The sequence below is a fragment of the Panthera uncia genome, chromosome D2 (assembly GCF_023721935.1).
Source record: "Panthera uncia isolate 11264 chromosome D2, Puncia_PCG_1.0, whole genome shotgun sequence".
Taxonomy (NCBI): domain Eukaryota; kingdom Metazoa; phylum Chordata; class Mammalia; order Carnivora; family Felidae; genus Panthera; species Panthera uncia.
In genome coordinates, this window is record NC_064818.1 from 63,506,529 (window position 1) to 63,522,617 (window position 16,089).

General features: G+C 42.3%; 1 long non-coding RNA gene across 2 annotated transcripts; it reads right to left on the minus strand.

Annotated features, from left to right (window-relative positions):
* Nucleotides 1–3,931: 3,931 nt before the first annotated feature.
* LOC125932954 (uncharacterized) lies at nt 3,932–14,551 on the minus strand. 2 transcript variants are annotated; one of them, XR_007460808.1, is made up of 4 exons: nt 14,164–14,547; nt 8,516–8,651; nt 7,822–7,978; nt 3,932–5,398 (listed from the first exon to the last, which is right to left on the minus strand). It is a non-coding gene; the product is annotated as an uncharacterized LOC125932954 (long non-coding RNA). The 2 variants fall into 2 exon arrangements; XR_007460807.1 differs by lacking the exon at nt 3,932–5,398 and having other exon boundaries at nt 7,046–7,978; nt 14,164–14,551.
* Nucleotides 14,552–16,089: the final 1,538 nt, after the last annotated feature.

A 16,089-nucleotide genomic window follows, 5' to 3' on the forward strand; every position in this document is an offset into this window, starting at 1 on the left:
TATGGGGAGCTGCTAATGTTCTTTTCTTGACTAGAATGCTGGCTACACAGGTGTGTTCATTTATGAAAATCCTACAAGCAGCACAGTAACAATATGGACACTTTTCAATGTATACTTAAAAAAATTCTTTGGTGGAAAGAAGAGATGGATAGGAGTCATTGGAGAAAAAAATAATTTTTACAAAGTCTGGTAAGAGTTAACTGTCTTCTTTGGGAGCAGCTCTGGGAAAGCTGGTAAGGTTAAAAATCAAGAGATAAGAGTACCTAACTTAGGTACTCTTACATTTATATGTATTTAACAGGTTGGCTGTTGATAATAATGATGTCATTCCCTGTTTCGAATACCATCATATTTCCCAGTGTAACAATAGTGCACTAAGAGAAAATGATAATGGACTTGTCATAATGGATCCCAACAGTGCATTGTTCAGGACACATGCCAAGAAAATGACAAATCATCCATTCCCATCTTGTATAAAAGGAGCAACATAACAAATATCACAACTCCCTCACAACATGCTAGTGAAATTCTACCGTGAATTGATGAGAGAGCAAATGTTTAAGATTCAAGGCAAGTCTGTTTGGGAAGTCAGATTCTTTGGTCTAGTCAGAGACGTGATGCTCAAAAGGAAAAAGGAAATCAAACATGGCATTTAAAGACTGAGTCCCAAATGGCATGGACATAGAGGAGACTAAAAAGGAAGAATGACTCATCACATCCTGTTAAATGCACTAAGAACCACAAGGTGGACTTAGGTCTCATAAAAGGGAGGGAAAAATGGCTCTAGATATCCTTTCCCCTCCCAACAGTCCCTAGCTTGGCAAATCCCTAATCTTGTTTAAAGGTTAACTCAAATATCAATTCCTTATACCATCACTCCTTCCCTCTCCCACAGACGATAGTTGACTTCTCACCCATTTTTGTTCTCCCAGGACTTTGCACAATCTTCATTATACTTATTATGCACTTATCACTCTATAAATTGCATTTTTTGTGTCTGCATAGCTGTCTACTTCCTCTACTATGTAATTATGTAACCTCGGGGGCAAAGGCTACATCTTAACAATAGCACAATCACTTAAGATGTTTTAATAGTTTTATTACAAAAGGAATACATACACATGGGGAAAAAATCAAAACAGCACAGACAAATATAAAAGGAATGGATAAACAATTCCTCCCCATGATCTAGGCCCATAGTCAGAAAACTTTTCTTGCAAAGGGCCATATCGGAAGTATTTTAGGTGTTGCAGTGACATACAGTCACTGTCCTAGCTACTCAAATCTGCCGGTGCATCAAAAAACAGCTAAAGATGATATGCAAAAACAAATGAATGTGGTTGTGTTCCAATCAAACTTTACTTTGGAAAACAAGCAGCAAACCAAATTTGTTCCAGGGGACATAGGCTGCCCGCCCCTGTAGTGCGCAATGGTCTCATGTCCCAAATTAACAACTGTTAAAAGTTTCATATAAAATGTGTTGTTAGTTGAATGTACCCTTTATGCAGCCCTGCTAAACAAAATGCACCTTTTAAAGACAGCAAAAATACACAGTGATTGACCTGTGCTAGTTTCTTCAAAGAGAAAAAAAAAAATCCCAAGTCACTTTGTTTTTCGCCATAAAGAAGAACGAGTGTATGTGGTTAGGTAAGCTACCAACCACCTTTGTTGAGCATCTACAGAGTCAAAAAAGAAAACAAACACATCCAAGTCTTTGGTGCCCCCACATCTCCTCAAATGTACAGTTTTCACTAGGAATGAAATTACTAATTCTAGTTGTATGCCCAGATGTGCCTATAAAATTAACCCTCTGGACATCTAAATTACAACATAAACTCTAAGCTATGTTTAGGCTAGGCTTTCGTGGGCTGCCAGAATCTAACCACGAGGGTGAATACTGTTTCAAAAGTAAAACCCATTCCAAGACAAAGGAAAAAAAATCGAAATACCTTTCTCTTTGTAAAGTCAGAAGTCACATGCACACACCTTCAAAAGAGGACTGTGGTGGCTACTGGTTACCCTGTGCCCCACAATCTGGCATATGTGTCGGGACTTTTAGTAGTAAGACATGGTACCTATGAAAAGAAAACTAGAACTTATACCAACACTTAAAAAAAAAAAAACAACAACTCATGAGTAGGAAAAGTTCTAGTCAATGTAAGATCAAGTTCTACTCTGGAACTTGTCAAAACACTGATGAATTACAAGTTCTACATGGTCACTGGATTTCCTCAGTTTCTCACTCTGCCTCTGATTCTCTCTTTGGTTCTCTTGGTCTCCATGCTTCTGACATAGCCTCTTTGCCCCGCTCCCGCTCCCTCTCCCTCCCTTCTGCTCCTCCCTCTCTCTCACTTTGGTTCTATCATAGTCTTTTGGTCTTTCTCTTTCTCTACCTCAGCCCCTCTCTACCTTCTCTTTCTCTCTCCCTTTGTCTGAGGTTGCCTTTGATCTAAACAATTCAATCAGCCACATTCTTTTCCACCTTTTCCAGCCATGTGACACCTTCTAATGACTCACATTCATGGGTAAGGAGTTTCAGGTAGAATATGAATGCCTGACTCACAATGTATACATATGGTTAACGGTGTGCAGTGTAAGTGTGTGTATGTATTTGAATATGTACGTATAGGTAAACACGTAGATGAATATCAAGATCAAGGGAATGTCTGAGATTTAAATTGAGATACATTTTTTCTTTGTTGGGATTACAGGTCACCAGAATGTCCAGTGTATTGTATACAGTCTTGGTGCAAGTAACTCTGTCTCTTTTCTAATTAAAGAAACTGATGAGGAAAGGCCCAGAATGTCTGCTATCACACAATCAAGAAGAAAAAACACAAAGTGACCTTACCACCTCTTTCATCAAAACTATCTACGAACACTAGTTATTGGAGAGAGGTTTTCTGGGGTCAAATTTAGGTTCCTTGAATGAAGCATAATGAAGCTTATAAGGTTCATAATCTTTTCTGTTAAGTTTAAAATATTTTGGGGGGTGCCTGGGTGACTCAGTTGGTTAAACGTCTGACTCCTGATTTTGGCCTAGGTCATGATCACACAGTTTGTGAGTCAGTCCCCTGTTAGGCTCCACACTGATAGCACAGAGCCTTCTAGGAATTCTCTCTCCCGCTCTCTCTGCCCCTACCCCACTCATGCTTTCTCTCTCTGTCTCAAAATAAATAAACTTAAAAAAATTAATTAAAAAAATAAAATATTTTAAGTAACAGAAATAGCATATATTCATAGAAGAAATACCAAAAACCCCACAATTTAAATGATAGACTGAGCCTCCATTATGTACCAGATGCCCTGTTATATATTTAAGATATATACACAACAGGCAAAGATTTCTACCTTCATGGAACTTAAAATCCTACTATTTTAAAATTTTATGTTTTTAACTTTTGCTTTGCTGTGTAAATTTGCTAAGACATTAAATACAGGTCTACAATACATTTAATGGCTGTATAATATTTTATTACATTCATGCACAAGGTCATGGGTATTCTTGCTTTTGAGGACTAAGAAAAGTCCAAAAAAAAAAAAACAAACAAAATCCAAAATCACCCAGCAAGAATTTAGCAAGTATTCGCTCTCAGTGAATAGGTATAAATGCTGTGAGGGATATATAGAAAAAAGAACAAAAACACTTTTTAAAGATAAGAAAGCGGAGACACATGGGTGGTTCAGTCAACTAAGTGGATGACACTTGATTTGGGGTTAGGTTATGATCTCATGGCTGTGAGCTCGAGCCCCATGTCAAGCTCCACACTAGGTATGGAGCCTGCTTAAGATCCTCTCTCTCTCTCTCTCTCTCTCTCTCTCTTCTCTCTTCTCTCTTCTCTCTCTCTTTCTCTTTCTTCCTCCCTCCCTCCCTGTCTCTCATTTGCTGGCATGCATGTGGGCACTCTTTCTCTCTAAAAAAAAAAAAAAAAAGAGAGAGAGAGAGATGACCTCAGTGCTCTAAGACGTGAAAATGGACAAAGGAGACAGCATAATTACAGATGAGAGATAATATATATTACATATCTGCTAAGTGGACATTGTGGACATTAGATATACTATGATGAGTGTTATTAACTGAATGACAGTAACAACAATAAATAATAATAATAATAGATCTAATGTTTATTACTATGTGCCAGGTACTGTGTTAAGGGCTATATGTTCACCAACCCATTTACAACTGTAACAACCCTTTAAGAGGGGTTAAGAAGAATATTTTTACATATGAGGAAATAGAGGCATAGAGTAAGTTATTTTCATGAAGTCACAGAGCTAATAAATGATAAAGCGGTATTTCAAACCCAAGAAGCCTTTTCCAAAGTCTTTGCTACTGATCAATATGTTATAGTGAAAAGAGTACACCGTATTTTATCCTTAGAACACAAATCTTGTTTATGTGGATAACCAAGAAAGATGGTACCAAGATGGTCCCACTACAAAATGGGAATGTTAACTACAAAATTACCAAACTACAAAATGAAGTATTTGTTTCAACAGTAGAAAAACTGCTTCCCAGGGAAAAATATTGTCTTTCCTCTTTCTGACACCTTATGTGTACATTATCATCTGTCCACCAGCCTGTTTCAGAGGGTCTTACCCCACTGTATTCAGATTCCTTTGAGAAGTTATTGAAAGCTGTGGACCTCAATTCTTTCCAGAAAAAAAAAAAAGTACACACAATGTGTAGGCAAGCTCAGAAAGTTCATGGAAGCCTACAGAAGAATCCTCTAGGGAAATGTTTTTCAAACTTTAGTGTTAATAAGAATCATTTGGAGGTTATTAAAACATAAATATCCTTGCTCACTCCCCTACACCCATCAACAGAATGAACACTAATTCTACAGGCAAAATTTACTTAAAATACCACAGATTATTTAAATGTGGGGCCTGAGGACCATCCCTGAATGTAGTTTTGGTTGCCAGTTGGAGAACCCAAGGCTGCCCAGTTCAATATCCCTCCACCTACCCAGCAACATGAAGGGCAGGACGAGTACCGAGTAGAGCAGCATTTCCAAACCAGAGTGACAAAAGTGCCTTGATTCTAATCTAGAGAGTGTGGCAAGTGAAGAGTTAAACAGAAGACCTTTGACCTTTCAAACAGGCAAGCCCTGGGTCAGATGACCCATGAGTTTGGGTTCCCGTGTCCTCTCTCATCCTAATTAGGGAAGATGCCTAGAACCATCAAGCCTTCAGCTATTGGGAAGCCTTCAGCTATTGGGCACAGCATGACTGGCCAATTACCTGATGACATGTCTCAGTAGCCTCATGTTGAAGTGAGTGTCCATGTTGTCCATGATGTCTCTCTAGGGTCAGCAGCCAGCAGGAAGAATCAAACGCCATCTTCCACGTATTCATTCTTCCTGGAGAGCAAGCTGGAGATGGTATGTTGGTGTCGCTACATGTGGCACGCATAGGAATTGGTGGACATCATGAAAAGAAGAAAAAGAGGTCAACAACCTGAGAACAGACTAATGTGGAAAGGAACACAAGTAGATTTTTCTCTTCATGCCAAGGGTCCTCCTTACCATCACTTGAACTGACTCATGAAGTCCCTAAGAAACTTCAAAATGAACCCATAAAAAAGGGCAGTGTGACAGAGGAAAGAACTCTGGAGTCAAAGTCAGAACAAAACTCGAATCCCTGGTTTACCACCTTTCAGCTAGGTAATTTGTGGCAGCTTTCTCTTGAAGACCCAGCAGGGACTGGACTTGGGTCCTCTCAACTCTGACCCTGAAATTCAGCATTTGTTGGTAGCTGAAACCCTATGCCTCCTGAGAAGCATACTTTGTAGAAATATGGAAGAAGGATGCTTACCACAGAAGGAACTCAACCAGGAAGACTGGTGAAGACTGAACCAAACCAGTCTGTGCCAAGGTGGACCCCAGTGCTGACCTGACCTTTCACCAACTTTCTTCCTCATTATAACACTAAAAAATCACACCCAAACGTGGAGATTTAACAAGATTTAACAAGACATGCAGTGCATGATGAAGCATGTCCTGCCCACTGCACCTGTATGCCGACCTCCTGTATCTCTCCCCACTCTACATGCTTGGATGTCAATTCTTTCCCACCAGCCTCTAGCAACTTTCCTTAGCCTCTGCTCTGAGAGCCAGCCTGAAGGATCCTCTCCTTTGTTCTGTCACCCTTGTGCCTGAGCACAAGCCCCAATAAAAGCCTTGCCTGGAACTCCCATTTATTCTGTACTAACACTACAAGGAGTTCGGTAGTTCTGTAGTAACTCCCAAGGAGCCCAGTCAGTAACACTCTGAGCCTCACTTTCCACAATGGTAGAATGGGGATAATACCTATTTCACAGGGTTGTTGTAAGGATTAAATTAAATAACAGTGATGTTCTGCAATGTGCTCAAAAGACATGGTGACTTTTACTACCGTTGTTAAAAGTCAGTTTCTGTTATGTCATGTAAACAGCGTATCTGGGTGGAACAGAGTTGCTCTCATGTTCAACAAACTCCCCCTTGGCCTTGTCTCCAACAGCCAGCCTCAATCAGATACAAGAAAAGCCAAAGAAGCCATTGATGTCTGATGTACAATTGTCAGCATAAAAAATAACACTTGTATCATTAGGCAATTGCACCTGACTTGAAGTAAATCTTATTGGCACCTTGTCTGGTCACTTTCTAAAGGCTAATGATGACCCCTCAATCACTCTCAACCACCTAACTTGCTCTAAAGCCCAGCACATATCACTTTTATCTGTTCTCCTGGACTCCAGGAACCCTGTGCCCACTGGTGGTCCCCAATGGGCAGGAATGCAGGCTTCAGGCAAAACATAGCTCACTCCTTAACCTATGGCAAAAAAGCCTGAGCAAGCCCAGGTATCCATGGAATTCTGTGTCCTACATTCTAGCCCCTCTTCTTCCAACACCTGGCATGTAAATCTCTCTGCTCAACCAGCCATCCCTTAGCTTCATTTCCCACAACGTGTAGGCAATAATACCTGTCCTCTCATCTCTGAGGACTATGATGATAATAAACTGAAGTATATGACAAAATTCTTCCAGAGCGAAGCATTTTGAACAGTAAAAAGGCACATTACTGATATAAGGTAGTATAAACATACTCAGTAGATCTCAGCAGAAACAGAGACATGACAGCTTTGATGTACATGTAAAAGTACAGGTAGGATTTCCTACAAGAGTATTCAGGTCCTCTTATTCCCACCCGGATTTTAGAGTAAGCCCTATTCTTTCAGTATAACCTCATGTAGTAAGATTTCACCTTTGTTTCTTGCCAAGCTTCAACTATTGCCTCTGTAGGGGCCAACAGCCAGCTGCTCCCAAATGTGCTACATTGACATATTGATTATTTTAACTAAAAGTTATCTGAGAGACAACCAGCGTTAAAAGTACACTCTGATTGCCACCACCCCCGCCCCAACACCTGCATTCGTCTCCAGAAAGCAAGAAATCTCCAATGTGAATGGGAGGTAAAGACAATCTCTATCACCAGAGATAGGAAATTTGAGCCAAGGAGGTTTGAAACACAACCCTTGTTACTTTTTTACTATTTTACCATCCCAGTCCAAATTCTGTTTAGAATTCTTTACTAACTGCAGCTCCCATAGTTACATTTCTTTTCCTGTTACTTCCTCACAGATTTATTGTCACTTTGTTGAGAAAGTATAAAAACTGTCTGCCCCAGTCATTTCTTGAAGTCTCAATATCATTACTGTGCCTCTGTGTGCACTGTGTTATTTTTTTTTATCCTGTTAATCCGCCTCATGTCAATGTAATTCCTAAACCAATTGGAAGCACGTTGGAGGAAAGAAGGAAACTTCTTCTTCTACACACGCACCTGATCTGAGTGGAGTGTGCACTCTGCAGTGGCCATCATCTTCCAAGGAGTCTGGTCCCTCCTCACTGGCCACAGCTCTTCCAGGCCATCACCTCCGGCCATCGCAGGGATGACATGTGGCCAGTTTGCCTTTGGAGACACACGTGCATTCTTCATACTTTTGAGAGGTATGGGACAATAGTCAACATACACAGAGAGGAAAGTCATGGAATTTGTATATACATTTAAAGACATAAAGCAAAGTGGCAGTTGGGTAGCCTGGCTCAGGATGTCTCTGACAGAGTTTACTAAATATGACAGTCTCTGTTTTGAAAACTGTATTTGAGGAAAAAGTCAGGATAAAAAAAAAAGCAATGATATTCAAGATGAGATGTAAATGTGCAAATAAGGGCAATCGTATCTCCAAGGGACGGCATGGGTTTGTTTCTGTTTTTATTTTTGCTTTGGGGGAGACCGATTTTCAATTTCTCATTAGGCATGCAATATACCCATATTCATTCAAAACTGGTATTGTAGATTAAGGAATTTTAATCTGTCCTCTCCACATTTGCTCTTCAGTTCTTTTGCCTATCCCGAGCTATGGCTCTCTCACAACTCCCGTTTTAAAGTTCTCACTACTACTCATGATCCAATTTAAGTATCACCCTTGTCACAAGCCATCATAACCACCCCAGCCAGAAGGCCCCCGTCTCACCTTTACTTCCCTAGCAGTCCTGCCATCAGATGACCTGCTTCTTCTACAGTCTCGTATAAAGGTTCATGACTTTCTACACCATCTCACACACACTTCTTTATCGGTATCCTGAACATACCAGGTGCTCAGCAAATACCTGTAGAATGAAAAGTTAATAAGACTATTTGCATAATGTTGTTAGTGTTGTCCCTGGCCCATAGTATTCCTTACATGTTAGCCATTACTGATACAAATAAGAAAACATTCTAAATACTTTTGTGCCTAATTCTACGGTTTTGTGTCCAATTCTATTCTATTCTATTCATATATTTTTTTAAGATAAAGATGTGAATCATCCCCAGGGTCAATTTTTAAAAAAAAGCTTTTATTTAAATTCCAGTTAGTTCACAGACAGTGTAATGTTAGTTTCAGGTATACAATATAGTGATTCATCACTTCCATACAATACCTGGTGCTCAACCTTAATCCCCATCACCCATTTAACACATCCTCCAACCCACCTCCCCTATAGTCAATATTTAATGATATAGAAGGTACAAGCAAATTCCAAAAAGAAGCTTAATTCCTATTCTCAGATTACGCGTTTTGTAGCTAAAGAGTGCATGCTTGCCAACACAAAAGTGATATAAAACAAACTAGTATGTCTTTATGTCTTACTAGGAAAACTAGTACCTGATTTAAATAGTGGGTTTCAAATTTTAGGAATTTCTGTACACATATATGTATGTGAATAAAAGGGAGATAGGTATTTCCTATCATGTGAAATAGAAGGTTTGCTCACTGTCAAGGACACAGATCAATGTATCATCCTTGTTTCCCCAAAACTTTACTCACAAGTACAAAGAGCTCAATACCCTCAAATGGAAGACACTAAAACATTGCCTCTGACCTGGGTGGAGCTCCAGAGAAAAAGCTGACTATGTGTCATCAGAAAGCAGAAAGCACATAGTCTAGATTCCTAGAGAGGAGATTCAAACCGGTCCATCTGCCTCCACATCTTATACTTTCTTCCTCTACAGCGTCTTGCTTTCCATGTCACAATGCACTAGCCTTCATAATTAGGGCCAGAGCCTGATCAGAAAAGAAAAACTATAACTTTGTTAAAGAAAGTCAATTCTACTAAAATTTAAAATGTCAACTGAAAAAAAAAAAAAAAACCTTATACAAATGATCACCAAACCTGGTTTTCACAGCCAATGTCCAGCTAAAATCAGATTTCTTGTTGATTCAGAAATGAATGAACTAAGACTAGAACTCAAAATTTTCCTATGAACTTGTGCTCAGTGAATCACTCAAGTGTTGACTTTTAAGGCTCTCTGAAGACGAAGAAAGGGGCGCCTGGGTGGTTTAGTCTGTTGAGTGTTCGCCTCTTGGTTTCGGCTCAGGTCACGATCTCAGGGTTTGTTGGTTTGAGCCCCATGTCAGCCTGTTTGGGATTCTCTTACTTCCCTTTATCTCTGCCCCACCTCTCCTTGCTTGGTTTGTCTCTCAAAATAAATTAAAAAATAAACTTTAAAGATGAAGAGGACAGTATGAGAACAATGTAATCACTACTGGAACTAAGGAATGAAATTTGCCAGGTATGTATTAAAAGCATTCCTTTTTCTCAAGATGGAGCATCCATAACCAGGATGTGCCTCTTCCTGAACTCCTCTGAAGTTAATTCATGACGCATAATTTTACAAACAGATCTTAACAGCCTCGGATTTTTATGGCCTACATTAAAATCCACAAGGCAGGCATTAATTTGGGAGTCAGATCAAAAAAGTTTCCAAATTGTGCTCTGTCCCTGACACTCACGTAAGAGCCTGAACACGTGACTTATTCTTTCTGAACCATGGTTTCCTAGTTGGTGTAACATAAGTGATCATTTAAGCCTCACAAAACTTGTGAATTTTTTTTTAAATGACGAATATAATGCATTTTCAAACAAAATACTGTCCTGGTTTAATTGCCAAGGCTGTGTTGATACAGGTCAGGTCTAAAAACTGCTGAAGGAGAAGACATACATGTCAAAAAACCAGATGGTCATGCAATTTGATAAATGCAACATTAATATCATCATAATGGCATAAGTTATGTATGCAGAGGACTGTCTGAGCAAAGTTGCCAGTGAGAAAGAGATGGGGGTAAGAAACTGAAACATACACTTATATTCAGCATAAAAATGTGAGGAAAAGATATTAACGCTTACCACATACTTACCAAGAATTTCATCGGGATTAATGAACTAGTACTAGTTAGCATTTTGAAACTCGGTGGAACAAAGAATAATACACACAACACACCCCACCAGGCAGTGAACAGAATCATATAAAGTTAGATCATGTATAAAATAAGTTGTGTAGAAGCAATACGTTCCTGCTCCTGACAAATGATCTGTTCGGCATCTTGCATGCTACACTATTCCCTCATTTGGTCCAAATCTTGCCATGGTTCTCATCAAAAAAGTCTTGCCTGTATGCCAAAGCTGCAAATGTCAATACCTGAATTTAAATAATGGCTCAAAATCTTGAAAATTCCTCTGAACTCACTCTCTCAGTCCCTCTCTCTCTGTCTCATACGTGCACACACACACAGACACACACATATACATAATAAAGAAAGGACTGATCACGTGCAAGGCAAAAGGTACATCCTCAAATGGCTGTCCCAAGAGCATCAGCAAAATGCACAGAAAGTAGACAGGAAGAAGAGGAAAAGGAGGTAAGAAAACCATTCAGAATTTTTGGAAAGTTATGTGGGCAGTCTATAATCAGCATACCTTTGATTCAGGTGTTAGTATAACCATTAGTCTTTCTACGGCTTTTAGCTAAAGATCGGAAAGAGACAGATCCAGAGGATGTGTGACACCTATGCCCCACTTCTTTCTGGGGGGAGGAAATCAAAGTGGCAAATCATGACCTTCTGATTTTGTTTTCATATTTGGGGTTGATGAACTGTTGTTCCCTTTAATGATCTGAGAGAAAGAAAAGTGTTGGAAGTAGCAGCGACACACGTGTTTAGGACTTGACAACAACAATGCCCTTTCATGTGCCTCAAGATGTGTCATTCTGTCGATTAATCCTGATTGGCACTGACCTTGCTTTACAGATGAGAAATCGAAAGTCAGATTTATGTCAATTTGCCCAAGGTACGTGACAAATAAATAGGGCTAGAATTCAAATCTCCCCTCTGTTTTTCATTTCACCAAGTTGCCTCCATTTGAGAGGTTACTTCTGATTCTACGCACTCCAATTCACAAAAATAGTAAGTTTATCTCCCCCAAGATGCTGAAACAGATATATCTGGCTAGATGAAACTGATTATTACCTCTGCTCCTGAGGACAGAGAGAGAGAGAGAGAGAGAGAGAGAGTGAGAGAGCGAGCGCGAAGGTATGGGGTGTGTGGGGGGTTAAGATTAAGAAATGACAGACTTCAATCAAGAGAAAGCTCACAAGTTAGCAGACTTTGAGTGCTCAAACATTGACAGCCACCATACCTATTACTACAATAAGTAACCTTAGTAGACTTCCTTCCTGCACATAACCCATCCAAGATTTGAAAAACATTGTCCCTATATGACTTGTAATCATCTGCATCTGACCATGCTTGCAACACACACACACACACACACACACACACACACAAACACACACACACACACACAGGCAATACATCTTAGTAAGTCCTTAAATACACAAGTATCTGGTTTGCCAAAGATGCATTTTCCCCTCTCTCATTCTGTTTGAAATCTTTCAGGACGAGGTAAGGGATAATTTGCAGCTTGGATAACAATATGTATTTCTAGACCAAAGTTCTTTACTTCGTATTGGATGTGTTTGAAACTTCCCCTTTACAGCCAGAAATTCTGAGTTAACTACTTGAAGAAGGAAGAAAGTTTTTAAAATTTCAAATTTAAGCAGAATGAATAATTTTAGTGGTAATGATACTAAGGATGTGCGATTGTTAAAGGCAGGGAGAGCAAAGGTCTCCAGGAGCTCCATGGAAATTATCTCTGCTGCAACTGTTGAAGTAAACGTGTATATGAACAACATATGAACCAGAACCTGTGTCCTCAAGGCTAGACACTAGGGTATTCTGGATGCTCTCAGGACAGGGCTATGAAATACTAAATGTTGTTACTGTGATGTGCATCAATACATTTAAAAAAAAATGTTTAACGTTTATTTTTTGAAAGAGAAGAGGGTGTGAGCCAGGGAGGGGCAGAGAGAGAGAGAGAATCCCATGCAGGGAGAATCCCAGCAGGCTCCATGCTGCCAGCACAGAACCCAATGTGGGGCTTGAACTCATGAACCATGAGATCATAATCTGAGCGGAAATCAAGAGTGGGACGCTTAACCAACTGAGGCCCCTGCATCAGTACATTCTAAACCCATGTCCCACAGAATTCCTAATGAACAGAAAAATCTGTTCAATACTTGTAAGATTCAGAAAAATCTTACAATACTCGAAACTTCCATTTCAGAAGCTCGCAATGTGCCTAACTAAAGTACCAAGTCTCTGGGAAGGCTTCTGGCAATTATTCTACAAATGAAAACACAGTAGTAGGTGCTAACCAGGATAATCTGTGCATATTTCAAAGAGCAATCTCTCTGTTTCCTGATTAAATCCACCACTCACTTATGTTTATTTTTGGTGTGCCCTTGTTCCTAATGTTCTCAATGTCTGCTTGATGGTAGCCTAGAAAACTTTCACACACTTTGTTAATGGTCTTCAATCTTAAACACCAAAGCTGTTGTTTTCTCTGCCCACGAGTTTCCAGGTTCACTTTAAATCGACAGCTCTGACACTGAGGAGTGGCAGATTTCTTCCCCAAATTCTAAAACGTCCTTTGACATGGCCAAAAGTCACTGGCTTTCATCCCAAGCCCACCACACATACTGTCCCCAGTGTCAGCCTCCTGTGATCTATGGATCCCTTCACCTCATAAAGAAGGGTCAATCCTTTATGTATGCTCTTCACCAAAGGAGGGCACACAGTGGGGGAGGACAGGGGGCTGCTGTCACTGGTGTACTGATGTTTCTAGGACTGGAGCACACTGGAAAACAATCAACCATTCTCCAGCTGCAAAAGCCCCAGCTCTAAACATACACACACACACACACACACACACACACGCGCGCGCGCGCGCGCGCGCTCTTAGAAGGTCGTGCAGACTCTCTCTGTAACTTACATCTATCTCCTGAATGCCCAGAGGGAGGGACTGCACCAAAGGACAAAGCCTGTCACTGCAGTTCTCCACTCTCAATTCCCTTACTAATAATTCATCTTGGACTTACTGGACCCATGAGTAAGTTTGCAGCAAGTACAAGGGAAATCCTTCCTGAGAATGTCAGACTGCCCTAAAAGTTAACCCTCTCACCCCCACATCCCAGGTACTTAATAACAAATCCACTCTTTGTCTGGTCTTCAGACCATGGTGACAGAGTGTAGGATTTACCTGCTAACTCAGAAGTTTCTTGCAGGGTTAGGGCTTGGAGAAGATCGAGGGCCCGGGGGAATGGAAGCATTTTGGAGATGATACAGCTCCTGGCAGGAGTCCGGCAGTGGTTTCTTTCTGCACAGTTCCCAAGTCAGAAGCCTAATAGGCCCCTCCCCACCCGACGCACCAATACACTTTAGCGCTTACCCCCCTCACCCCTCACCTCTCCGATCGCGCCTCGCCGCCACTTCGGGACTAAAGACGCGGTGGTGGTCACCCAGGTGGAGTGGCCTTTGTGTGCGGACACCCGGTCACCGCCAACGTGCGGATCGTCAGCTCAGCTCCTCCAGCCCCGCAGCCCGTAGCTCTCGGTTACTCTAGCAGAAGAGTTCCAGGGTCCCGCTGAGCAAAGTCCCCCGGGGCTTTCTCGGCAGCTGGACTCCGGCTCCCCGCGCAAAGCCAGCCACTCTCCAGGAGGGGAGGGAGTGGCCGCAGCCCGGCCTCGCGGCTTCGGGCGAGGGCGTCTCCCGGGCGGGGCCCTGGGACCACGGGACACCTCCGGTGCCGCCGCCGCAGGAGCCCTGGGCGCCGAGGACCCACAGCCCCGCGCCGGCGAGGAGCGCGCTCCCTGAGCGGGGGAGCCGCCGCCGGCGCCCACTTTCCCCGTCGCGGGAGCGGAGAGCAGCGGAGAGCGGGCCGGAGCGGAGGCGGCGGCGCAGGACCCTCCGCCGGCCGGCCGTGGGGGGCGGGCGCTCAGGACCCCAACTGCGTCCGAGTTGGGCCGCGGAGGGGGCGGGCGGAGGCGGCGCCGGGCGGGGCTCTCCGCTGGCCGGCCGGGGGGGCGGGTCGGGCGCTCAGGACCCCGACTGCGTCCGAGTTGGGCCGAGGAGGGGGCGGGCGGGGGCGGAGGCGGCGTCGCGCGTTGAATCCCGCGCGCCACGTGGGCGGGAGCCCGAGTCTGGCGACCCCGGCAGGCGCGGTCCCTGAGTGGCGGGGACTCCAAGTCCGCGCCCTGCTCTCCCCACGGCTGGGAGCGGGCTGGGAGCGCCTGGGACCCTCCCCTCCTGCTCTCCGCCTCTCCCTTTGTTCCCCTTGTGTCCTCTCCTCCTGGAGTCCAGATTTCCTCTGCAGCCAGGACTCTTGCCAGCGCCTTTGGCTGGAGAGGGATTGAGGGGTTCCTTGTCTTTCCCTTTAGTCTCTGTCAGTTGGAACCTTGATCTAACCCAGAGCACAGGCAATGTATCTTGGCCTGGGACGGTCGCCAGAGGGACAGTAGAGGGAATGGTGTGCGGTTGTATGTGTGACGATAGATAGATAGATATTCCATCATCTACCTCTCCAATGGTGGTATGTGTATCTAGAGGTTTCTCCATCACTCGCCATGCTTTGCTCCCTTTTCGTGATCTATAACATTCATTCTAAACCCAGTCTTTTTGCATAACTCATTTGAAAGAGCACTTTGCTACTAGCCATGTTCTAAATGTTTTGTGAACATACCCTTCCACCTTCTTTAGGACAAGACAAAGTCCTGGGTGAAACAAAAAAGGAGCTCAGACTGTGGGCGTGGGACCATTTTGGCTTTTGCAAACTATTACAGTCCCGTGGCTTAGCACAAAATCCAAGATTTAATAGGAAATCAGGAATATGCTAGAGACATGTATTGATTGCACCTGTTATAATAGTTGAGTAGGTTCACCGGTTCCTTGTATCAGTCTTTACCCTTCTAGTAAGAGACAAGCCTTCTGAAATCTTGGGATAAATTTTCATACAATTTGCAGCCTTATATTTGTTTATAAATCTGCCACTAATTTGCTGTGAGATCTCAGGAGTCATCAGCTTGGTTGCTTAAACTTGAAAATGAAAGGGTTGCAAATGGAGAACATTCCACAAAATAAAGGACCAATAGAATTAAAAATGTCATCATCCGGAAGGACAAAGAAATTGAAGAACTTCCCCCAGTTAAAGGAAATCTAGGAGACAAGAAAACAAATGGCACGATCCTGGATTGGTTCCTAGACCAGGAAAAGGACATTAGTGAATCAACTGGCAAAATTTGAATCAGGTCTACAAATCACCTGACAGTATTAAATAACATTTAATTTCCCAGTTTTGAAATTGTACTATGGTTGTATGTTTTTTATTTGTGGAA